Below are 27,274 nucleotides of genomic sequence, written 5' to 3'. Positions count from 1 at the left end.
GTTGTAAGTATAGAAATACAAAGAGATTAAGAGTAATTAGATTTTTTTAAAAGAGAAACGGGAGAACATTATGCTAAAAAAAGAGATAAACCTAGGAAAACTATTTTTAAGAGAAGTTGGAAACCATTTTGCTAAAAAATAGAGATAAACCTAGAAAAACTATTCTTTACTCAAATGGCTGCACAAAATTTATATTACATAGATGCATAGGACTTAAAGAGAGATTCATGTCTCTATAAAAAGTTACAATGGAGTCAAAAGTTATGTCCATTTTACTAGAGGGGTAAAAAACTAACAAAAATGCCTTGAAAATAACGATAAACTTGTAACAATTTACCCTTATGGCTGCACATAGGTGAATAGAGATTGAAGAGAGCTTTTTCACATCCATATAAAAAGTTTTGAGGTTGGACAACTGAGCAAAAAGTTATAGTCATTTTAGTAAAAAAGGGAGAGGGGGTTAAACTACCAAAAGAGCATGCTCCTCTCTTACATTTGCACAAACACTCATGTCTTGTGTCTTCGCAATGATTCAAAATAGAGAGCTAGGGTATGCCAATTCCCCTAGTAGACTTTGTTCCTGACATATTTCCAACCACATGCTCACTACCCTTAAAACCATTGGAACCCTAAGATCTTTCTACATGCTCACTACTGATATGGACATATGATATACACATGTTATGGAAAGAACTATATAATGCATGTTTTTCTTTTATAAAGGACTGTTTTCAAAGGAGTGCATGTGTGAACTTATCTTAAGTGGTGTGTGTGAGTAAAGTGGTAATTTCAATTTTAGGTACGTGAGTTCACACCAACTCGATAAGTCAAGTAGAGGATAAAAGGCTAGATCCATGGGATTGGATGGCGCTATAGGGCTAGACTAAGTTTATGGATCTTGTTTAAGCAGAAAATGATCAAACACTAGAAAATGGATAGTAGGGTGGATCTGAATTGTTACAACAAACTTATGTTTATAAAAAGAAGGAAGATTGGGATGTGCAGTTTAGTCTGGCAATTATAAACATGTATAGAAGATTTGCCTTCATAAACAAGGAGTCAGGACATGTTGTTGAGCCTCGAGGAACCACTCAATGTGACTTACTTATGAGAATTATGAAGAGAAAACAACTAGAGGAATCATGCACCTTTCCTGCATAAGGATTGTTTTAGTAGTCAACATAATATTCAAGAATTAGGATATTGTGATATGAGGCCTTGAGTGAGTCTCTCTACCCTTAGTGTGATTTCATTGCCACCATAGATAGAGGGGTAGAGGTCTCACAGAGCTAACATTTGAGCCAAGTTTAAGGAGCAAGATATTCCTAAGATAACTTTCATACTTAATATGGACATTATAAGTTCAGACTAATGCCATTTCGATTAACTAATGCCCCTACTACCTTTAAATGATTAATACAAGAAACATTTAGAGAAATTTTGATGATTTCATCTTATTCTTCTTTGATGATATTCTAGTTTACTCCAAGAATGTTGTTGACTATGAGAAGCATGTGCATAACATCCTAGAAACCCTCAAAAGCATAAATATTTTGCCAAGAAGAGTAAGTGTACCTTCATAATAAATATCTAAGATTCATTGTGTCGGTCAAAGGATGGAATACCAACAACTGATCCCACAAAGGTGCAAGCTATTATTAATTGGGCAAAAACAAAGATAGTAAAGAAATTTAGAGGATTCTTAGGTTTAACAGGATGGTATCAAACCTTCCCTAATATGCCAAGATTTCTTCTCATTTAATGACTTCTCAAGAAGAACATTCCATTTCAATGGTCTCCGATGTGTCAGAGTGCCTTTGATAAGCTAAAAATTATGTTAGTCACATCTTTTGCTAAAGTTACCAAATTTGGAAAATCTTTCAAAGTCATCATTAATGCTAGTGGATTTGCTATTGGTTGAATCCTAATGGATCCACTCATCAAAGTGAAAGTGTAGGAGTAAATGCTAGCTGAAATGGATCACCAAATGTAAACTATAAAGAAGGACATCAAAGCTACCCAAGATAGACAAAAACAATATACTGATCTAAAGAGCAAACTACTTAGGAGCCTGATGAAGGTGATATGGTTTTTCTTTAGATAGATACAAGATGCTATCACCTAGATATTGTAGATCGTATGTAATTACACAGAGAATACAAGATCGAGCTTATGAAATTTTACTTCCTTTTACTTAGAGATCCATAATGTCTTCTATGTGAGTTTATTAAAGAAATATTTCCCAGATCTGAATCATATATTGGATGATGTGAGCAAGTCACTTTCCCATCCAAGGTTAAGTGGAATTGGAACCCAAAACAGTTTTGGACATCAGCAAAAAGCCCTTTAGAAATATGATCTTAAAAGAGTATTTAATCAAATGGAAGTTTTTCCCGCGAGACTGAGGATACTACTTGGGAGAAAGAGGAAGAGTCGAGAAAAGATTATCCCCGATTTTCGAGATGAGGACATCTCAATCTTCAAGTGGGGACGAATGTAAGATCTCTCTTTCCCTATCCTAATATAGTTAGAGATACTAATTTCAAAAGTGTATATTTATAGTGAGAGAATCTAAAATTTTGATAAGATGTGCTTTTTAACAAGAAACTTGGAGACCTTAGTAATTGAGAAATTGGAAATAAAATTTAAGGTTAATTAACCAAGTTACCAGTGCCTAAAGTAATTAGAGTTTTCTTATGTATATATGTGCACATCTATACCCCCATACACATTGGGGTTATAAAGAGAAAGAAATAATAAAAATAATATTAAAATCTTTTTAATGAAAAAATGAGCTATTCCTAGAATATTTAAATGATAATAATCATCCATGAATTATGGTAGGGTGTGTGTATGCATTATCCATGAATTATGGTGGGGTGTGTTTATGCATTAGCCTTGGCAAAAATAGTAAATAGAGGGTGGGTATGCATTAGCCTTGGCAAACATAATAAATAGAGTGCACGTTTTAATTAATCCAAGGTTGCATGGAAGAAAAACTAAAGTCTAAGGTTGAAAGGTGAGCGCAAAGAAAAAAAACCTTTATGGAAAATTTTGAAAGAAAAATTTTTATTAATGTGGAGATAAGCACGATAAACTAATAGATAGCTCTAGCCATGCATAAATGTGAGAGTTAACTAGATAACTCTACTACCCATGCATAAATATGGTAAACTAATAGATAGCTCTAGCCATGCATAAATGTGGGAGTTAACTAGATGTATGGGTGGATGCATGTAGGAATGGTAGAGTGCATGAGAAATGGGTGGTGGTGGATGCATGAAGTCTAAGGTTGAGTTGCATGGGATATGGTGGGCTACCAACCTTTACTGAACTAACGGTGAGCTACCAACCTTAAGTGAACTAATGGTGCATGTAGAGTGTGTAGCCATTATTTTTAAATATAAAAAGGATCTCTTCCTCATGATAAATCCATAATGATTTTCCTTACGAGAGTACTTTCTACCTTGTTTCCAATACTACACATCCACCGGTCATATGTTAGCATTTTTAAGCTTTAAGCAATCATTCGAGTATAATAGAGTGACCACTAGAGTTGTATAAGAACCTAGGGATCCACACAAAAACTCAAGGACTATTAAAGATATGGGAAGCTCATTTCTTTATTCACAGGGTATAACAAGCTTCCTATACAAGGTCAAAATTTTGAAGGTATAAATTTATTTCTCTACACATTTTTCTAAATCAGAGACCTCTAAGGTCTTATTTTGACCCTTTACCACATAACATTTGTAAATTGAGGGAACCTTCTTTTTGTCTAGAACCATAGGAAAATTACTCTTAAACCTAGGTAAAATTATTATTATTTAAGTAAATTGTGGAAAAACCTTATGCTAGATTAATTTTTAGAGAGAGAGAAACTAATCTAGATGCTGAGATGAATCCAACTTTAGGAAAGCTTTTGGGATTGGTTTATGGATAGTGAAATTTAATTAGGAGGATTAGTCTTAAATTATGAGTTCAAGGATAACCCCCATGTCTAGAAGAGAAAGTAGAGATATATAGAGAGAAAGATAAGAGATTATCCTATTTTAATGGAAGAGGGTAATTAGGATTGAAGATTAGATTTTCTTTTAGAAAAAAATCATTGGTATAAGGATAGCCAAGGATTCTAGAGAGAGAATTTTAGAGCGAGAAAGATAATTGTTTACTTGCATTAATGTGCTTAGGTAAGATTAAGACTAAAACTAGCCTACGATCCTAGATTAATCTTTAGAAAGATAAATTATGTAGATGAGAATAGATTGGATCAATATCTTCAAAGAAACATATCTTTAAAGAGAGAAAATCTAGATTGAACCTTACATTGAGGATATTGAGAACACCTTATTGACCTTAAGTCATATCTTAGATAGCAGGAAAGTCTTGAGTGCATTAAAGAGAGACCAAATTAAATGCCCCTCAGTTATAAATAAGAACTAGTCTCAAGATTGAGGTTAGGAAAAGCAAGGATGTGCTCAATTCAAAAAGGCCAAGTCCTTAAATTTGTGAAGGGTTTACGAGGAAAATGAATCGAATTAAGAGAAGAAATCAACATTGGGATATTTTAAGAAACCTTCAAGGAAGGAGAAGACCTTAGGAATGACTAAAGATCCTTAGGATATTTTCAACATAAAGATAAGACCCAAATAATAGTATGTGGATAAACTTAGAAAGACCTTCTTTGTACACGTAAGGGACTTTAATTGAAGTTGAATGAAGTGACTTGTGGAATCAAGACTTGGAAGTGACCCTAAGGAAGGAAAATCTTGAGAAGACCTCACCAAAATATGTTGTGGTTGGACAAATTCAACTTGTTTAGAGTTTCAAGTGGAGTTGCAATGGTTTACACTACTTTGAATATAGTATTTATTTTTTTAAAATCTATTTTATTGTTTAGATACTATATTTATGTGATGCATTTGTGTTTGTTTGTGGAAGCATGTGTGAAGGTACCACACAGGTTTATGGATTACCATGTGGGTGTCATCCGTGGCATGCATCACATGAAGGTGATCATCTGAGACCTTGACCCCTCTGAGCCGAACGTGGATGTGTTCTTAGCATGACTAGTGTGATGGACATAAAGCAATTCTGGAGTGAAATGGGTAGGGTAGTGCATGAGGGCTAAGTTTGCATGCTAGTACTCGACATACGTGGCTCTCGATGCAGGTACCTAGAGTGTTCATGCTTCTGGGTTAGGTGATTAATAGAAGTGCCTCCTAGGATTATTTGGCACTTGTGTTAAGGTGGAGGGATCCTCTAGTCATCACGGTGGTCCAGGAGTGTTCAGACTCATTAGTGTGTAAATCGTCCTAGTTTAAGGATCATGTTTGTGGTACGATAAGATTTTTTTATGATGATGTAACACTAATGACTTACTTGTGATATTGACATATGATATATGCATGTTATGGAAAGAGCTCTATAATGTGTGTTTTTTCTTAAAAATTATGAAAGGAGTTTTTAAAAAGGAGTGCGTGTGTGAACTTATCTTAAGTGGTGTGTGTGAGTAAAGTGGTAATTTCAATTATGGGTACATGAGTTCACACTAACTCCATAGGTCTAGTGGAGGGTGGAAGGCTAGAACTATGAGATTGGATGAGGCTAGGCTAAGCCTATGGATCTAGTTTAAGTATAAAAAGATTAGACACTGAAAAGTGGGAGAGGTAGGGTGGACCCAAGTTATAGGTACTTTCTAATACGAAACAAACTTATGTTTATAAAACGAGGAAGCTCGAGGCGTAGTGTATTTCAGCAGTCATAAACAAGGATAGAAATATTTTCCTTTATAATCAAGGAGTCAAGCCATCTTGTTGAGCCTCAAGGAGTCACTCCATGTGACCTTCTTTTGAGAATTATAAAGAAAAAAAAATTGGCGGAATCATTTACCTTTCCTACATGATGTAAGAATTATTTTAGTCAAACTAAGAGGAGCTGCCATAATAGCCAAGCATTAGGGTATTGTGATATGAGACCCTGAGTGAGTCACTCAACTCTTAGTTTGATTTCATTACCATAGATAGAGGGGTAGGGGTCTCATAGCTAGTATGAGAGCCAGATTCAAGGAGTAGGATATTCCTAAGATAGCTTTTCTTACTTAATATGGACATTATGAGTTCACAATAATGCCATTTGGATTAGCTAATGTCCTTGGTACCTTTAATCGATTAATACATGAAATCTTCAAATAATATCTAGATGATTTTGTTTTAGTCTGCTTTTGATATTTTGGTTTACTCCAAGAACGCTGCTGAGCATGAGTAGCATATGTGAAGGTGTGGAAACCCTCAGAAAGCACAAACTTTCTGAGGGAAAGCACAAACTTTCTACCAAGAAGAGTAAGTGTACCCTCTTAAATATCTAGGCTAGTGTCAAAGGATGGAATATCAGCAGGATGGAATATCAGCTGTGATCGCGTGAAGGTGCAAGTTGTTATTAACTGGCCAAGAACCGAAGGTAGTAAAGGAACTTAATAGGATGATATCAGATTTTTATCCCCTAATATGCCAAGTTTACTTCACCTTTGAGATGACATTTCTCAACAAGGACATTCCATTTTGATGTGGTCTTTGATGTGTCAAAGTGCCTTTGAAGCTAAAAGTTGCATTAGTGACAAATCATGTGCTAAAGTTACCAAAGTTTGGGAAACCCTTCAAAGTTATCAATAACATGGAATCACTATTGGTGAAATCCTAATGTAATAAGGATGCCCCATAGCATATGAATCTCAAAAATTGAGAGTGCATCAAAGGAACTATGCTGTCCATAATTTTGCTTGTAATAGTGCACATCTTGAAGCTTTGGGGCGACACTATCTTCTTGGATAAAACTTAAATTGGTTACTGATCCTAAGAGCTTAAAGTGATTTTCACTCAAAATGATCTTAACATGACGCAAAGAATATGGATACAAATCCTTTAAGAGTTTAATCTAAAAATCAAGTATAGATCATAAAAAGAGAATGTGGTCACAAATGGGCTTCGGGAAATCCTCCTTACTTTTGCAGATGGGCTAAGTAGGAAAGCATTTTACGGTAGCAGTAATTTCAAATCTCTTACCTGTTGAGATTAAGGAGAAACTTGGATCGTATAAATTATTTACCCCTGTTATTACCTTGCTTAGGGAAGGAAAATGGTCCAAGAAGTGAAGAAAGTTCGAGGATTCAGTTTAAAGGATGTATGGCTATACTTCAACCCTGACTACGTGTTCCTTAAGAAGAAGATCTCAAGAAAAGGATTCTAAATGAAGCTATGTGATTCATGGATGTAAAGAAGAGTTTATTTTAGCCCAGACCTAAAAAGGATGCACTATAACATGTTCTCATGAGTGCTTAATCTACTAAAAGATCAAGGTCGAAAGAAAGAAAAAATGCCAAGAGAGTTTCATCCTTCGCCACCGCAGCAGTAGAGCTGAAATGGTAGTGTAAAAAGCATGGATTTCATCAATGGATTACCTTTAGTCAATGCAGGATATGATTCCATCTTGGTCATAGTAGATCGTTTGGCAAACTTCGCTTGTTTGATTTTCTAGTGAAAAAGACTGATACTGCATATAATGTTGCTAAAGTCTTTTTGAAGGAAATATTCAAACTCCATGGATTGTCTAAAACGATAGTTAGTGATCAAGATGCTAAATTCATTTCTTGCTTTTAGATTGCTTTCTTTGAAGTTGTAGGTACCTCTATGGATCTTAGTACTACTTATGAGTTAGAGTTGTGGGCACTTGACAAGTGTGAACTACCTACACTTATCTTCTCCACTTGTATGGAAGTCGATTTCTCTACTTTGTAAGGGACCACACAATACATCATCAAAAAATTTATGTTGTTTTCTTGCTTTCCCTCTTACTCAAAATTCTTGCTATTCTCTAATGTGATTTTTTTAAAATCTACGAGTTTCTCGCACAAATGTGCCTTTAAGATTTGAGTGAGTGGACATGTGTTTGGCTCAAGATTTAAGCTTTGTGTATGATGTTAAGAACAAACATGCATAAGAGCTTCTTGAGTGAATGAACAAACCCTTTTTGGTTGAGTTACAATCTAGAGTAAATGGGAGTGGAATCATCAAAGAAAATGGAGTAAGATAGCTTGTGACATTGTACTATAAGAGAGGCTTCAGTTATTAGGAATATGTGAGAGAGAAGGGAATGTGAGTGAAAGAGAAGCTATGTGAGACATGATGCGAGAGAAAACCCTCCCACTATGATAATCCTAAGGATCCTAAAGAGGAGGAGATGCAAGGCAACACCATTGCCAACAAGCGGGAAGTTGGAAAGAGGAGATTATTGCTGCTCACTTGAAAATTTACAAAAAATAGATTAGGCTTCAAAGTGATAGCACAACCAAGGTAGATTATTGCTCACTTAAAAATTTACAAAAAATATATTAGGCTTCAAGGTGATTACACAACCAAGGTCATTAAAAGCCCACTGCCCCCCCTCCCCAAATCAATTACAAGGCCATAATAGTTTACTGGCAAAAGACAAGAAATCTTGAAACTCTTTCCCCCAAGCTCTTTTAGTCGAAGGGAGCTTCAACATTAAAATGTGCAAGGATGGACACACCATTTAGACTAGGAAGAGAGAGAGAAGTATGAAATAGTGTTGTCACCTTACTGTAACCTAACACTAGATAGAAGACAGAGGAATGGGTTACATCATAGCGCCTGGTGGGAAACCTTAGCCTTGTCTAGCCACACCAAAATAGTGCAGCTCCTTGCCGCTAGTGACCATGAACCTCAGTTGCTTGTGTGGCTAGTGACCATGAACCTCATTTGCTTATGTGGCTAGTGACCATGAACCTCAGCTGCTTGTGTGGCTAGTGACCGTGAACCTTGAGGAAGACATTTGTGCTATTGGAGAGAGACTAGGTTGACAAAAATTTGGCACCGCTATTGGGGGGAGGACCAGCATGTCCTTGTGTGGCTAAGGCCACTCAAGTACCAAGTTATAACACAAAAAGGGGGACATCAGCATTATTAGATACAATAATTCTCATGTACAACACAAAACATGCAAAATTTAAAGTGAAAAATCATGAAAAGTGTAGAATAACCTATTTTTTACTATAGCATACATGAAGTTACATTCGGCCCGCTATATAATCACTATGGGCAAGTAATGATCAATGTACCACTAGCATCCATTCTCGACAAACTAGTAAGTGTTGGTATTCCTTATATTGTCTCCCCATTAAGCTCCCTACCATGGAGTGTAAAGCTGGTTCAGCTAGGATTATTTATATAAGTACATCATCGGATAGCTCAATTGCCAAACCAAAAAATATAGGCTCTCCATTTTGCCCCTTAAGGATTGAATAAAAAAAGAATTGCCTAACCAATGAGAGAGCTAGGATTCTAGATCCATGTAACATGGATCTTTTTGTCATATCTTTGCCCAAATATCTTAGTACAATATAAAAATATAGCTCACAACTTAAAAAATAGAGAAATGTTAGATGTTCTTGTGGTTCTCACCACCATAATCTATTCTTTCATGTCAGATGTACCTTGTTGTCACAACACATGGAAGTTTGAAACACAAATTTCATTTTTTAAAACCTTTTTTATGTTTAACTTTCTACTTTCCCTCCTTTTGAATTTCATTACCTTTCTATTTTCCCCATTTTTTTTATGAAATCCAATTTCGTCATATCCTTTATAACTCTGGTTCTTTCTTCACGAACTTCTACAAGTAGCTTGTTCTCTACCGTAGCTATCTTGTCATAAAATTTTATCTCATTTGGATATAACCTCAATGAGTTATGCCCATTTTCTCACACGAACTTTCTCTTCTTTGCACCACATCTAACTTGTTGTCCTTTTGTTTCTCTACAAATAGATTCGAGAACACTATACCTATTCTGATCTAAAGTGACATCTCTTGTGGACAAAGTTCCGTTGAGTAATGATCATTTACATCTCATTTCATTGGTTTATGGTTTGTTTATGTTTTGTCTTGATGTGAGCTCTAATATAGTGTTACTATTTATTTTCATAGGAGTAAGGTTGTGCTTTGCTTTTTATTATAGATGTCTTCATTGGTTTAGGGTTTGTTTATGTTTTGTCTGATGTGAGCTCTAATATAGTGTTGCTATTTATTTTCATAGGAGAAAGGCTATGAGCAACAAAGGTTGTGTTAATATCAAAGCAGTAGGTTGTAGAAGGTAATATTTCTTGTTGTTTTAATCTTTATTTGTTGCTTACAATCTTTATTTCTTATTGCTATAACACAAATATTTATGAATCATGCAATTTGTATTTTGGTGTGCTTACAATCTTTATTTCTTACTACTATAAAAACAGAAATATTTATTAATCATGCAGTCTAGCTTTGTTATTTCAATGCTTTGTTTTGTTATCTTCAAGGAGGAGGAATATAAGTAATAATAACAAAGTGGAGGTGTTCAATAGGACATATGATGAAGATAATTGGATTCTGGATTAGTACAATAAGTTAAATTAGATTTTAATAATACGACCAAGTACTTGTGGGAGTTTCAAGGTCAAGCTTAAAGATGTAACAGACCCCCACAAACAATGAAAGGTTAGAATCATAAGGCTCAAGAGATGCACCAATGGTATGAGTACACTAATAGAGGCTTTAATTCAACATGTTCATATACATAATGGCACATTTAATGCAAGATATGAGCCCGAGAGTAAGTTTACATCTCTGCATTTTGTGTTCTTGTGCTTTGAGTCCATGGTTATTAGATAGAGTTTTAATACAAGCATGTTTGTAACGTGCAGCTTTATATACATCTACTCTACATGAATGGCAGAACATAGTGTGCTTAAGTAGAAAAAGCTAAATGTTTTCCATGTAGTAGAGATAACTCCCTTGATTTATGATAACAAGAGTGCAAGTGAATTGCCATCTTAGAATGTTTATCTTTATGATTCATTGTATGTTATATTGTGAGACATAGTAGACTTGGCAGTTTGGAGTACATTCCACTACTGTTGTGTCTAGCCCAAGAATGGTATAATCGTAGCTTATACATGTTAGAAGCATGTAGGGTTAAGATAAAAATTGTTCTTGATGCCATAAAACCCTCCACGGGCTCTAGAGATGTACGTCTAAGTTTGTTTATTCTATTTGGTATGTTTTCTTATTTGTTTAGATTTATCTTAACCCTATTGCTTCTAACATGTATAAGCTAGGATTATACCATTCCTGGCTAGACACAACAATAGTGGAATGTACTCGAAACTGCCAAGACTATTGTTTGGAGTAGTACATCCCACTAATGTAGTGTCTAGCCACCATGAATGGTATAATCCTAGCCCTATACATGTCAGAAGCATGTAGGGTTAAGATAAAATTGATGTTCTTGATGCCATAAACCCTCCACAGGCTCTAGAGATGTGCATCTAAGTTTGTTTATTCTATTTGGTCTATTTTCTTATTTGAAGTAGTGAAGAAAACTAAGATTACTTTACGAATGCAAGTTCCCATCTGAGGATTGGATGACTCAGTTACTAGGTGAGTCATGGCATCTCAAGAGAACTCATCACAACGATATCATTCAGTGCAAAATCACTCTGTCAAATGTTATCTTTAGGTAAGATTGCACTTATGTTGATTGTTAATAGTTTTTATTGACAAGTACTTCATTACACTTATGTTGGTTGTTGTTTGTTTTTAATGACAGGTACTTCATTGCAAGACAAACTTTGTGCATTCACTTCAAGTATAGGAGGTCAGGACTTTTACGAGGGGAGTGGCTCAGCTTGGACCAAGACATGAGAGATGGCATGCATTCATCACTCATTGATGTGGTTATTCTTTGGGAGGGTCATGACCCTTTTAGCATTCATGTAGAGAGTCATTGGCCCCTTAGTTTTCTTAAGCAAGAAATCTAGCTAATGTCCAATGATCACCCTTGTAACTTCTATTTGAAGTTGGCTGGTAGGAAGGTTGGGAGTCAAAGTGACCATTACAAAATATGCAAGCAATGTATTTCTCCACACATCCTCGAGACTATGGAGTTAATGTAATTTTTATTCTTCAAAGTGAATACAATAAAAAATATAAGTATAAATTTATTTAAAATAGTATAAAATTGAGTATAAGTATAAATATGAGTATAAGTTAGATCAAACTCATTTCCCCTGATCTTGTCGTTGCATGGATTGGAAGCACTCACTATGCTCACCTTGGGGACCAGATCTACCCATGTTTTGCAAGAGTATGGACCTCAAGGTTGGAATCTCCACCTTGGACTCTAATAGTCTTTCTTTAATTATTCATATTTTTATTTATTATATCCAATAAAAATACATCATAAAAAATATTTATAACTTAAAGTAACTCACACAAAAACATACACAATACACACAAAGAACACGCCTAAAATTTAAACAATTATAAGATAAAATAAAAAAATAATGACTTAAAAAATGCTTCCAAGCTTGCACTCGAAAATACCCTACTAACCAAAAAATAAAAAAATAAATTTAAAAAACTTTTTAGCAGTTCTTATTAATTTTTGTATATGTGTGTGCACATGGGACTAACACGTGTGTATTGTTAATATTAATATTTACCTATATTATAAATATTAATATTTACATACATAGTAAATATTAATCTTTAAATTTTATTTACCTATACTATTAACATTAATATTTACTTGTACTGAATATTAATCTAAAATTTAGGGAAAAAACTTATATCAATATTTACCTATGGTGAATATTATTCTACAAAATTACCTATGGTGAATATTAGTCTAAAAAATTATTCTTGATTTTTTTTAAATCCTTATTAATTCTCGTATGTGTGTGTGTGTGTGTGTGCACACGCGCATGCTCGCTTCCTCATAAGGTAATGTATTATGTGTGACTAACACATGTGCTATATTGGTATTATATGCCCTTGCTTTTGAAGGAGTATGTTCCCAAGGGTATTTCAACCCCTTTGAGAAGTGGTAGAATCTATAACAAAAAAATCCCATCAGTGATGATTAAAGTGGAATTGGAATGAGACTAAGACTTCCTTCAACCAGCAAGCTAAGCATTAATGCTATGAGCCATAATCTCGACCAAGGTGTTAAGCCACCTACTTAAAAAATATTGGCCCTAGAGCATTATGCTAGTGAGGGAAGCTAAACTCCTAGGTCAAAAATCTCAAGCTAGGAGTTCTGTATATCCTTATTGTGAAAAAAGGTATACACTGTAGCTAGTGTGTGTGTTTTTTATTTATACTTACTAAACGTCCATATAGCCGAACAAAAAATTGGAGAACCTAGATAGTCTTGATAAATGAAGCGTTAAACATGATTACATAACAAACTTGTATTGTCTACAATAATCATGTTATTAGTTATGAGAGACTGTGTCTCAAATAGTAAACCATGTGTCTTAAAGCTTAAACTGCGAGACATTTGAGAGGGTAGAACCTGTCACCTACATCCATCCAACACAGACAAACAAATAGCTAGCATGTGTGTGTATTACAGGTGTCTTCGGACCTACCACATGCTATATATGTCACTCCATGTTTAAGCTAAGGTTGGTTCAATTAGTCCCTTTTTATTCAATCAAAAGTCAATTCCTAAAATTTGGATAGATAACCCATAAACCTATCATGTAATCATCTATAAGAAATGTACTGCATAGTTATCCACATAGTGGATAAATAAATGGACCTTATATATCCCTACCCATACTACTCAAACTAGCTATTAGCTCTATTGCTAGGCATCCACATGTTAGCATATCAAGCTAGCTACCATATTCCACAAAAGTAAGAGATAAGGGAGTTACGATATTTGCCCTTAGAATGCAAAGCCCAAATAATCGATCAAAAAAATTATAAAAAGGGGAAGGAACCATAAGTAACAAAATACATATCATGTATCTAAGCTCTAGTAATAGATATAAATGCACCACTAAGTAGACCCAACTGATATTATATCCTATCTGTGCATCGTCAACCAATTACAAAAAAGAAAGATGTATATCCCACCAATAAAGAATGTATTCCAAAAATCAACCATGTTGTCACCATAAGCAACATCACCCACATGTGTCAAACTGATAATACAGTGTTTGACTTATTAGTGATTCTATCAATCCAAGAGCATGCCATACAATTATCTATACAACAGCCCCGCAAGAGTTTATATATCCAAAAGTCATGAAAATGCAAAGTTTAGCAATCTATATTTCCTTGTTTGGTAATGGCCAGATTAAGAGTTATTCAAAACAACACCCCAGATTTGAGATTAAGTCAGTACAAACGTTCTAATAGCCCCATCCATCATCTTTTTAAGGCTATCAATCAGTTTATCAGAAGAAGCAAAAAGTTCTTAAAAAACATCATTATTAATAGATGTGCAACACATGGTGTAATATAACCCCCTTAATCTACAGTGTAGTGGGTTATTCAATACCTGATCCCTACCATCAAAATAGCACATCATCAACAACAAGAAATATACAAAATAATTTGTCAACAAATATTCATAAGAATTCATAGAGGTAGAAATGAAATACTGTATGTCCAAAAATGCATCTGTGATTTTTGAGGCCAGATAATTGTAGAATTTGAAGAGATAAACAGAGTTTATGCTTGCAAGTTTTTTAGAATACATATTCGGTTTAGGGAAAAACCCTAGCATCTTTGAATTAAAATGGCTCAAGTATCTATAGCATGCTGATGCCATAATGGAGTTACCATCCAAACAAAATCCACCATATGGGATTCAGAAAGATCACTATCCCAGAAAGTGCAAAGACTACCATAGGCATTAAAGAAAGCAAGACTCAAACCCAAAGCACCAAGTTACCTGCTGCGAAGAGGAACTCCCAGCAGAAGCCAACACCATCGACATGGCTAAAAAAACCAGTAAGACATAGCAAGCTAAGTGAGTATGTGAACTCACATGCAAGATGGCCATTTTATACCCGCCGTGGAGCCGAGGAAGCCACCTAACACCGCCATATGCGTTTGAGGAGAATCCTTCGGTAATTTTTGTGCAAAGCTCCACCATTAAGTTTTGCTAGGCAATACTACCCAGAGTGGTAATGCCCCATAATATGGGTACCACCAAAAGATATCTAATAATAAGGCGTTTATCTCTTAAAAACCTAATTTGGTTAAGATAAAAACTACTCAGAATGTGTGTGTGTGTGTGTGTGTATTTGAAATGAATTAAATGTATCCCATGCATTTTCATATGACCTTCATCTCACAACATCAATTGGATATATGTATTGAACATACATCTCACATTATCCATTGAATATACACTCTACCATAGATAAAGTCATTGAAACATACTTGCTTTTGCAATATCACATACAGTAGAGTGAAAATCCAAATATATTCAGTATAGTAGTAAAAATCCAAATACATAGGTGTTTATCTCTTAAACAACTAAGTTGGTTAAGATAAGAACTACTCCAAATGGCTTGTGTGTGTGTGTGTGTGTGTGTGTGCCCACCACAACCCAGGCACCATACACATTAATGCAATAGGCCCCATGAATATGGGCCCACTTCCTTAGTAATTTGATAATAAGAGATGGGTCAAATTTAACCCTCAGCCACATGTTGCGGTCCAAACATTCAACAACAATCTTTAGAACATCAGCTTTCTTGAAACCATTGTTACAAAACTTAGAGACATCTTCAAAGGCAGCAAAAGGGTTAGCTAAAGAGTACAATATCAGGTGAAATGGCCCAAGAATGGTGTTCAGTGCCTTAGTAAAGGAATGATTACTTTTTCTCTAGACAAATTCTGCAGGTGTCATTGGTAGTTTTTCCCTTTTCCAGGTATAATGTGTAACATAATTACTAATAAAAGAACTTAATAGTGAAATTTCAATATTTAGATAGGTGCTTTTGGTGACAAAGAACATTTCCCTAGAGTTTAATCCTCCATTTAGCCAGGTAGGTTCGATCAAAGTGAGGTCAATTGGATAAATTTCTTTGAGAAGTGAAGCAAATTTATGATAATTAAGATTGAGGATATCATCCATATATCTAAAGGAGTGTATGATGATTTCTAGCATATTTTTATGAGTAATGTCTGCATGAGAAGCGAAAGAGAATTATTCAAAATAAGCAAAATAAATATTACACATTACTTGGGAATAGGAAAATCCCACGGGAATACCCTTTATTTATCTAAATACTCGAGAGCCTAGTTGAAACAAAATTGTGATTAAAAAGCCAAAAAAGAAAATGTTGAATTTCTCATATATATCAATTGTCCTTGGAAATACCGCTGATGGTTTTTTAACCCATCGTGCATTGCCATGACATAGAGAAACCTTAGAGAAGCCATATTCCCTTCTTTTGTCAAATACCATATTACGTACCTTGTATAGTATGTTCATAAGGCCAGCTTCCCCAATCAGTGGTATATTTTCATAGCACTGTGTGATGTCTGTAGTGAATATGTGAAAGATTCTAGAAGGTTTAAGATTTCCTCAGTTGCATTTCTTGTGATCCAAAAAGGGTTATAAAATGGATACCTAAAAAAACTTTAAGTTCTTGCTACTTGATCCCACAGATCGTGTGGAATTCACAAAGAATCAAGTTAAGGACATTAGTAATGATAGAAGTAATTTCTCTGATAGGAACAAGCACCAGTAATCTAGTATTAAGTAATTCAAAATGCATGCCCCGAAGTTCTTCTTATAGACCTAGCAATCTTGAAAGGATTATCTAAAAGCCTATAAAATTCTTCGCCAGATAACCTTTTCCTCCCATCCTCATATGCAAGATGTTTGCAAATGATACATACATTATTGGGTGCTTTATCAAGATCAATCACCCCATGAATTTTTCTATTAGTTATGTGATGATTGAATAAAGCATGAAGTGAGAGTTAGTCCACGAGTTCTCGTTTGACAGCCATTTCTTGGGAATCCCTTTGATTTTTTTCCATAAAAATGTGAGGGTCTACCGTAGTAATCATATTACGTTGCAAAGACTCTAGTTGGAGTTGGTTGGCAATGTTAGCCAGACACTCCAATAAAACACTGATTGCCATATGTGATAGGGATGTGATTTAACCTCTTTGCTAGAAGATTTCTAGTAGTCAGAGCTGAAATAATATTAAGATCTACTGTGTATACATGTGAACCAAAATCAATAAACTCTTTCGTAAAAGTCTAAAAATCAAAACAAAAACATGAAGGAGTCATTTCTTCTCGTAAAAAATCCTGCCTAGAAAATAATTTCTTTAAACATGTAGTATACTTCCATCCAATTTTAACATTTTGTAAAACATCATGATTTCCTAAGACCGAATCAAAGGCTACTCGAAATACTTCCATAGGTGAAGCATAATCCAAAAGTTTATTAACAAATAGGCAATGAAAGAAATTATCTTTTAGTACATCATCCTTGGTAAAAAGCATCTGTCTCCCAGTGGGACTTTTTGAAATATATTAATCATGAAATCAAGAATTACAAGTCATGTAGATTCGGACAGGGAAACCATGCCCACGTCCTCTTGAGGTAAAAGATTTAGATTTGTTTCTAGCAGAACTAAAGCCAGAGGAGGGGGAGAGAAAAGAAGTAAAAGTACTAGGATTTCCAAAAGATGTGATAGGTTTCTTTCTCGGTGGGGAGGAAGAGGATTCAGTATCAATACAAGGGTTCAACAGAGAATTTATAAGCTTAATGCCTTTAAATTGTCCATAGCTAGTGAGTATGGTATCCGGCTTTATACCTTTTAATTCAATGAGTACATCCAACATAATATGTCTAAACAACTGTAAAAACGTAACTGCGCGAAGACCAAATTCCTAGCTTGTCTACCTAGCCAAGAACATAGAAGAGAAAGATGGAAGACTATTGGCTTATCTGGAAATAAATCTTCCAAGTTATTTAGAACAAACCAAATGGCATGGTCAAACCAGATGACACTAGAGTCACAAGGAGCATTAGGATCAAGAAATTTACACACACTTTAGATATGGTTTATAAATATTCCAGATAGTTTCTGAGTAATATTCTACATTGGCTTTAGTGAAGGTCATAGTACCTTTTATCCTGCCATAGATGCCCATTGGTGAGATGAACATTTAGAAGGGTCCAAGATGCTCATAGAAAAATGTGATTTCAGTAGCTCTGTAAGATTCCTCCCCCAACCCCTTTTTGATGTCTAGTATCTTCCCCTGTAATCAACCCTCTTCAGAAATATAAAGACCCTGTTGCTAACTATTTTAGCCTAGAGAGAGAAAAATTATTCTAGAGAGAGAATATTCAGATTTTGAATATTTTTGGATAGAAAAATATCTCTTATAATTCAGATGAGTTCCCCTGAAACAGAAATTCAAAAAGAATTTTCCAATGTGCAATTGCAATTAATTGGAAATAGGTATAAAGAACCTTAGTCTAAGGGTCTAGATTTTCAGAAATCTTTAGACTATGGTCCAATTAAGGTTCCTATGGGCCAATAGCATCAATCCATGTGTAGGGAAGAGATAAATCCAAATTTGTAAAAAGAAGATACCCAAAAATGAGTAAATGCTCACATAAGGTGAAGAGTTGAAAATGTACAAGGTTTATTAGTAAAAAACTTGAGCAATATTAAAAATATGAGATATTTTGGGTATCCAAAAATGAGTAAATGCTCACATAAGATGAAGAGTTGAAAATGTACAAGGTTTATTAGTAAAAAACTATGAGCAATATTAAAATGATGCCATTATGACACATATGTAAGGAAGGGGAATTCTTTAAAGGAGGTGCATATTTCACATAAGATGAAGAGTTGAAAATGTACAAGGTTTATTAGTAAAAAACTATGAGCAATATTAAAATGATTCCATTATGACACATATGTAAGGAAGGGGAATTCTTTAAAGGAGGTGCATATTTCACATAAGATGAAGAGTTGAAAATGTACAAGGTTTATTAGTAAAAAAACTATGAGCAATATTAAAATGATTCCATTATGACACATATGTAAGGAAGGGGAGTTCTTTAAAGGAGGTGCATATTTCACATGCTTGAATGAGTTTTAAACTCATAAAAATTGAGATATTTCATCTCTCCTCTCTCCTCATTCAAGTCTAGTTCCAAAAAGTTAGCTTAACTGACCTAAAAATGGTCAAATATTGACCAAACTGATTTAGAAAATTCTAGAATCAGTTTGTTTGGTTAGGAGCTCAAATTTTCCTATAAATAGAAGCCTCCCCCTTGTTGAAAAATAGATAGTGTTTATGCATCGTTACTCTACTCCACCTAAGCCAAGAACTGTGAATTCATTTAATAATTCACTAGTTTTTGGAGCTTCCCTCTTTCTTCAATCCCCATTAGTGGCTCCATCAACATACTTAACCAATTGATTGGTTGGGGGCCTCTACCGTGAACAAAGAATCAAGCAAGCTGTAAGGTAATTAGTGAATATTGATCTTTCTATAATTTCTCAATGTTTCTCTCTTCTCAACCCCTCTCAAGCTTGAGAAGTTTAATTGGTATGGTTTTTTTTAAATGCTATTGAAGTTTGAATAGTAGTGAAGAGTTACATAATTTAATAAATGCTATTGAAGTTAATTTTCATTTATGTTTAAATTCTAATGATTTTTATGTAAATTCTCTCTCACTCAAGAAATGGTCATACTCTCTCTCTCTCTCACTCAAGAAATGGTCATACTCATGACCCGTTCTCAATCCAAATCAAGCTTTTCATAAAGCTTTTCCTTAACCCAAGATTAAGCTATGCTTGAGGCCAAATTAATGGCTTTTTTCTATGCTTTTAGTTTATGTATATTGATGATTCAATCCATTATGGATTAATAATCCAATTAGAGATCATTTTAATTATTTCCTTAATGATAAGCATTATCCCTTAGAAAAATTGAGATTTATCAGTCATAGCAGCGGAGCTATGGCAAAATTTTTATAAAAATTATGCATAAAATAATCTCATTCAAAGCATAAAAAGAGGACTTCCTACCATATTCTAGGAATTATCATCCTAGATTAATTGAAAGAATTTCATTACAATCATGGAGATATTGAATTTTAATTTCATGCATAAAGGATAATTTTTTTTATATTAAAAGTGTTACTTTTATCATTTTTAATTTTCATGCATAGAAGTATGCATAAAAGAAAATTTTTATATCAAAAGTGTTACTTTTATCATTTTTAATTTTCATGCATAGAAGTATACATAAAAGAAAATTTTTTTATATCAAAAGTGTTACTTTTATCATTTTTAATTTTCATGCATAAAAGTATGCATAAAAGAAAATTTTTATATTTACTTTTATCATTTTTAATTTTCATGCATAGAAGTATGCATAAAAGAAAATTTTTTTATATCAAAAGTGTTACTTTTATCATTTTTAATTTTCATGCATAAAAGTATGCATAAAAGAAATTTTTTATATCAAAAGTGTTACTTTTATCATTTTTAATTTTCATGCATAGAAGTATGCATAAAGGAAAATTCTTTATATCAAAAGTGTTACTTTTATCATTTTTAATTTTCATGCATAGAAGTATGCATAAAGGAAAATTTTTTATATCAAAAGTGTTACTTTTATCATTTTTAATTTTCATGCATAGAAGTATGCATAAAGGAAAAATTTTTATATCAAAAGTGTTACTTTTATCATTTTTAATTTTCATGCATAGAAGTATGCATAAAGGAAAATTTTTTATATCAAAAGTGTTACTTTTATCATTTTTAATTTTCATGCATAGAAGTATGCATAAAGGAAAAATTTTTATATCAAAAGTGTTACTTTTATCATATTGGATTTCATGCATATAGGTATGCATAAAAGATATTCTTTTTATACTAAAAGTGTGATTTTCCTCATAAATGGATTTTATGCTTAACTTAGATGCATAAGAGAAATTCTTTTATTCTAAAAGTGTAATTCCCTACCAAATTGAAATTATGCATAAGAAGATGCATAAAAGATTGATTTTAATTTTGAAAGTGTTAGTCTCCTTAAATGGAATTTATGTATAAATAAATGTGTAGAGAAATCTTATATCAAATATAAGAATTCTCTTTAAAAAAAAAAGATATGAAATGTGATAAGATGTGATAAGAGGTGTATGAGATGTGATAAGAATTGATAAGATGCGTATGGAAAGTGATAGGATGTGATAAGAGGTGTATGAGATGTGATAAGAATTGATAAGATGCGTATGGAAAGTGATAGGATGTGATAAGAGGTGTATGAGATGTGATAAGAATTGATAAGATGCGTATGGAAAGTGATAGGATGTGATAAGAGGTGTATGAGATGTAAAAAGATGTGATAAGATGTGTATGAGATGTGATAAGATTTGATAAGATGCGTATGGAAAGTGATAGGATGTGATAAGAGGTGTATGAGATGTAAAAAGATGTGATAAGATGTGTATGAGATGTGATAGAATGTGTTAAGATGAGTTAGGATGTGTTAAGATGTATATGGAATGTGTTAGGACGAGAATGGATGTAATATGGTTGTATGAATGTGATGTGGATGTATACATGTAGATGTATATGTATGAATGTGAATGTTGATGTGGATGTGGATGTATGGATGTAGATACGGATGTGTATGTATGTATGTGGATGTGAATGTGGATGTGGATGTATAGATGTGAATGGGAATGTGGATGTGGATGTATGTATGTATGTATGTGGATGTATGTATGTATGTGGATGTAGATGTGGATGTATAGATGTGAATGGGAATGTGGATGTGGATGTATGTGAATGTGGATGTAGATGTGGATGTATAGATGTGAATGGGAATGTGGATGTGGATGTATGAATGAGGACGTGATAATGGATGTATGCATGTAGATGTGGATATATGGATAGGAATCAACGGCTGTGCCTCTTGATGGGGAAAAAAGCGTTGATCCCAATGATCCAAGTGCAAGTTCTTCCTTGATTTGACCAAGTACCGTTAAAGGTGCAGTCAGATCAGTTTGATTAGTAATGATCTTGACTACGTTAGAGTAAAGAGTTATCCTGGTGGAATCGCCCGTGCTTTTCGGGTAAAGGAAGTTTTTCCGGTTTCGGTTTTGGACAAACCGACGGATTAGTCTCTTGTCCGGATATCCGTGGGCGAGGCCCCGAGTGTGGGACCCCTGTCCCGCGCGAGAAGTGCTACTTCCGCTGCTAGTACCCCGAATCCGTTGCTCGGTTGGAACAGGGATCTCACAAGCTCTCTTCGTTCCATATATTGAACTCCTTTGATAGCATGGCTTTTGCATTCTTTGAGGATGGACATTGGTAGATTAGCAAGGTAAATCCAGGTTTTTGCATGGACAGGTGCAAGAAACCCTTTATTTGTGCTAAATTCCAAAGACAATGTGAAACCCCAGTTGTTTCTCTTTCCACCTAACGAGTAGGTAGGAATGGGTAGACTTTAAATACTTTCGGGACCAGTTCTAGTAATCGAGAATTAGACATGGTACATATGTCTGTCTGGAATGATTTCATAGCTTCCAAAACAATAGGATCCCTGCTAAAAATGTTGCCAATCAGGGGAACATTAGGAGTGGAAGAATCTACTAGAAAGGAAGGCTCCAACCCACATTACTTTCTTAGACAATTGGAAATGTCAGCACCTGCCCGCCATAGCAAAAGCTGTGAGATCCAAGTGGTAGCCCTTTGTAAATATAGGAATATGTGAAAGTAGGTCTAAGATAGTCTGATTACCTTCCTCCTTATTCTTGTCAAGGGTTGCCAGTATTATGTGACATTCATTGATGATTTCAGCAGAATGACTCGGATTTAGTTTCTCAGAGAGAAAAGTGAAGTGTTGGGAAAGTTTATGGACTTCAAAGCTTTTGCAAAGAAGCAATATGGCTCTTGGATAAAATGTTTGAGGACAGATGGAGGTGGTGAATACACCTCACATGCTTTTGAGAATTTCTTGAGAAAGCATGGCATAAGAAGGCAGTTAACTTGCAGGTACACACCTCAACAAAACGGTGTTGCTGAGAGAAAGAATAGAGTCATTTGTGATGTGTCCAGGGCGATGCTCAATGAAAAGAGCATGCTAGACTATTATTGGGCAGAAGCGTGTGCCACCGCAGTGTATGTACTTAATAAGACACCCACAATAGCCATACATGGAAGTACGCCAGAGATGCGGCTTACAGGTTTTAGGCCAAACATTGGAGACTTCAAAGTGTTTGGTTGCATAGCTTATGTACTTGTGCCTGATGAGAGAAGGAGGAAGTTGGATCCTAACGCAGAACAGTGTGTGTTTGTTGGATATGCACAGGATCGCAAGGCATATAAATGCTACAATCCACAAAGTAGGCAAGTGGTTATCTCACGAGATGTGGTGTTTGATGAACTTGCTAGTTGGTACAAAGCAAAGGATGAGGGTGTCATTGATTCCATCGATGCTGATGTGCATGTGAACTTGCCACAAGCAAGTTCTATTTCTGTGTCTGGGCCAGCAGAGTCTAAGAGTAGCACTATACATCCATGGTCAGGACGCTTGAGAGATGAGAGTGTGAGCACTGGGAGTAGTGCTGTGGATAAAGGAAAAAAGAAGGTTGAAGGAATTCGCATTACAGGTTATGAGTCGTCAAGTTCAGAAAGTTTGGATAAGGAACTTGGCATACCAGTTTTACGCACACCTGGTAGGATAGATATGTGCCCCCACATGCTAGGGTGACAGGTGTTCAGAGTGATCCGCATACATTGCGGAGATCCCAAAGGGTCAGGTATCATGTGAAGACTGAAGAGCAGGTGGCTGACATCTTTACAAAGCCACTTAGCAGGGAGAAGTTTGAGTACTTCCGTACTATGTTGGGAGTACGTGGGATGAGCTTGAGGGGGAGTGTTGAGAGCTTTGATAGCCCAAGCTCATCTACATCTTCATCTATGGCAGTACATCATGAGCTTGAGAGGGGCTGTTGAGATTCAAGCTCGATGTCAGTGTGTGCGAGCTGTGCTATGTGCTGGCATGCTAGGTAGCAACATGTATGAGACATAAATGACCGCGTCCAGCTGGTCATAGTGTGTGGACATTAGCTAGGGTTAGATGTGTGTGGACACAACTCATAGTGTGTCGTGTATTATGGATTATGGCTTTATGCATTGTGTGAGAAGGGAGATGGCTTCCCTCTATGGTTAGGGTTTGCAATATACATTAGGGTTTGCTCCTGTGTCTGTGTCTCCTCTCCCTCTACCTGTTGAAAGATGTGTGTGGACACAACTCATAGTGTGTCTTGTGTATTATGGATTATGGCTTTATGCATTGTGTGAGAAGGGAGATGGCTTCCCTCTATGGTTAGGGTTTGCTCTTGTGTGTGTGTCTCCTCTCCCTCTACCTGTTTTTCAACAATCCTCCCCCTCTCTGCCTCTTGAAGCGTGCATCCAACATCATTGTCGGGCAAGGCAGAGAAGTGATGGGGAAGAACCGCAACTTTCCCATAACGTAAAACTGCGGACCTATTCACAACAACGAATACCTCCAGTGGGCGACCACCTCAGCAAACAGCACGCAGTTTCTCTCCTCCCCACTCGGTTTCTCTCCTCCTGTGCAGACCTGATTGCTTGCCCATGTACTGCTCCCCACAAGCCAACGCTAGCCACCACCATGCCTCCCTCTTCTCCAAGTCGCCCCTTTCTCTTCTCTCTTTACTCATACAGTCAACATAAAAGAGCCTACAATTTGTCATGCCCCATTTCCACACACCGAGCCAAGCTACATTGGTTGGCCTTCATGATGTTCGCGCATCGATGTCATAAGCATCTACTTCTCTCTTGTTGCCATAGTTTCTTGTTTTCTCAAATGCTCAAAGCGTTCAACCTCAGACCACATTATGTACCATAGTTCTCTGTGAAGCCATGAGCCCTCGATTGGTGGAACTGCTATGTTAGAGCAACTCATGGAGATAACATGCGGTTCAAGGAGGTGTTCTGTCTACCTTTACACTTTCTTCAACATGTGAGTGCCCTCCTTCATGATGATCTACAGCAAGGGCCTATTCCAGCTCTGCTTGCAACAATGAGTGGACGCCTGATCTTTGTGGAGAAGCAGGTTGTTGTGGCGATTATGCGGCTAGCAAGTGGCACCCGCCTCATCGAGATTAGTGAGCACTATGGCATTAGCAAGTCTATTGCCTCGAAAATTGTGAACAAGTTTGTCAGGGCACTTACAACAATACATTCGATGGCCACAACGCGCTTCCACTATCGCCTGGGTCAAGCGGGATTTCTTTGCACAGCATGGTCTTCCTAATTTTTGTGGTGCTATAGATGTCACACACGTCAACATGGACAAGCCAAAGGACAGAACCACAGCAGATTGGTTCGATCACAACAAGAACTACTCCATGTCAGTTTAGTGCATTGTAGACATGGATCTCTGATTCTTGGATGTGTTTACTGGTTGGCCTGGGTCTGCAAATAACAAGAGAATTCTTTGAAACTCACACTTTCGTCAGGCAGTTGAGAGTGGCTTCTATCTCAATGGTCCAGCATTCATAGATGGGCGCCTCTCTATTCAAGAGTACATTGTGGGTGATGGTGGGTACACTCTTAAGGATTGGTGCATGACACCATATGTCTTGCTGTGAACAATTAAGCAACGACAATTCAACTTCAAGCTATCTTCAACTCGCATTGTGGTAGAGCGAGCATTTGGTCGTCTTAAACAAATATGGAGATACTTGAATGGCAAGATCGCTTGTTTGAAGCCCGGGTATTTGTCAAAGACCATTGTAGCATGCTACATATTGTACAACATCATGTTTGAAAGATCCCTGTCCCCTCCGCGCAACGAATTCGGGGGTGCTAGCAGCGAAAGTAGCACTTCTTGCACGGGACAAAGCCTCTCACTCGGGGCCTTACCCACGGATATCCAGACAAGAGACTAATCCCTCGGTTCTTCCAAAATTGAACCCGAAAAAACTTCCCTCGCCCAGAAAGCACGGGCAATTCCTCCAAGATATTTTTATTCTAACGTAGTCAAGGTCATCACTAACCAAACTGATCCCCGACCAAGACCGTAAGTCACATGATGGTCAGATCAAGGAAAAGACTTGCACTTGGATCACAGAGACCAACGCTTTTTTCCTCATCGAGAGGCACAGCCGTTGATTCTTTTCCATAGAACAAGGACTGTCCGGGATTTACTTCATCTATCGTACCATAACAAAATTGAGTCTCATTTTAAGAATCCATCAGTCCAGCCTAACCCCATCAGTCCCATGGGTTAGCCAACTGCCCAACCACTGTAGTGATAGAATTTGTTTAGGAATTTGGTTATGTTTTATCTCGGGTACCAAGGAAAAGATTTCCCAGGCCCCCTAGCCGACGCTTCATGCAAACTTCAAGATAGTCACACCACTTACACACCCAATATGAAATTGCATATTTCACAGATTCAGCTAACTTTAAAACAATCTTTTAATGAAATCATAGTATCACTGATCATAATCCTCCAAAATATCTGGTTGAATTCTAGTTTCCAATCATTCCTTCATCGGTGTACCTATGGCATCATTGGCAACCAAAACGCTCACCACCTGTCCACTCAGGGGCCTTTTCAATAGTTTCTAGCTCATAGTACCCGGAATTATATTCGCTTATAAAAATCTAGATGGACTCTCCATTGAAGATCAGCAAGATCAACCAACAGATCCATATAAAAGAGCCATGGACTCATCCGTTGAGGACCAGCAAGGTCAATCAACCAGATAAATGCCCGAATTCAGAAAACAACTCTTACTCCTTATTCCAATATCTTCAGCGATGCATGTGTGGGTATCTTCGGTGACCGAGCACCGTATGGTCAGCACCCTCTAGGATCCTTCGCAGGTCACCTAGCGCTTCACTCATAGGCTGCTTCCTTGGTCCCTCATCCACCGTACTGGAAGCTCACCATAAATCGAACCGTGGGTATCTTCGACGATGCACGTGTGGGTATCTTCGACGATGCACGTGTGGGTATCTTCGGTGACCAAGCATCGTATGGTCAGCACCCTCTAGGATCCTTCGCAGGTCACCTAGCGCTTCACTCATAGGCTGCTTCCTTGGTCCCTCATCCACCGTACTGGAAGCTCACCATAAATCGAACCGAGGCTGGTCAAGACCTCGGCCGACCATGCTACGCAAGACGTCCTCCGTTAACTCTCCGTCAGCTGTTGCAACTTTATCACTTAGGTCTCCACGACCTCATTCACAAGATGGTCAAAATGCTTCCCCAGTGTTCTTGACATAAAACAGCCATTTAAAAACATGTCATAAATACTGTTTCTATAACGAACTCTCGTCTTTCCACATTGTTCCACATCAATCCACATTACTTAATCCA

The sequence above is a fragment of the Cibotium barometz genome, chromosome 63, assembly GCF_041138505.1.
Source record: "Cibotium barometz isolate CiBa-2024 chromosome 63, ASM4113850v1, whole genome shotgun sequence".
Taxonomy (NCBI): domain Eukaryota; kingdom Viridiplantae; phylum Streptophyta; class Polypodiopsida; order Cyatheales; family Cibotiaceae; genus Cibotium; species Cibotium barometz.
This window is presented reverse-complemented; position numbering follows the sequence as displayed.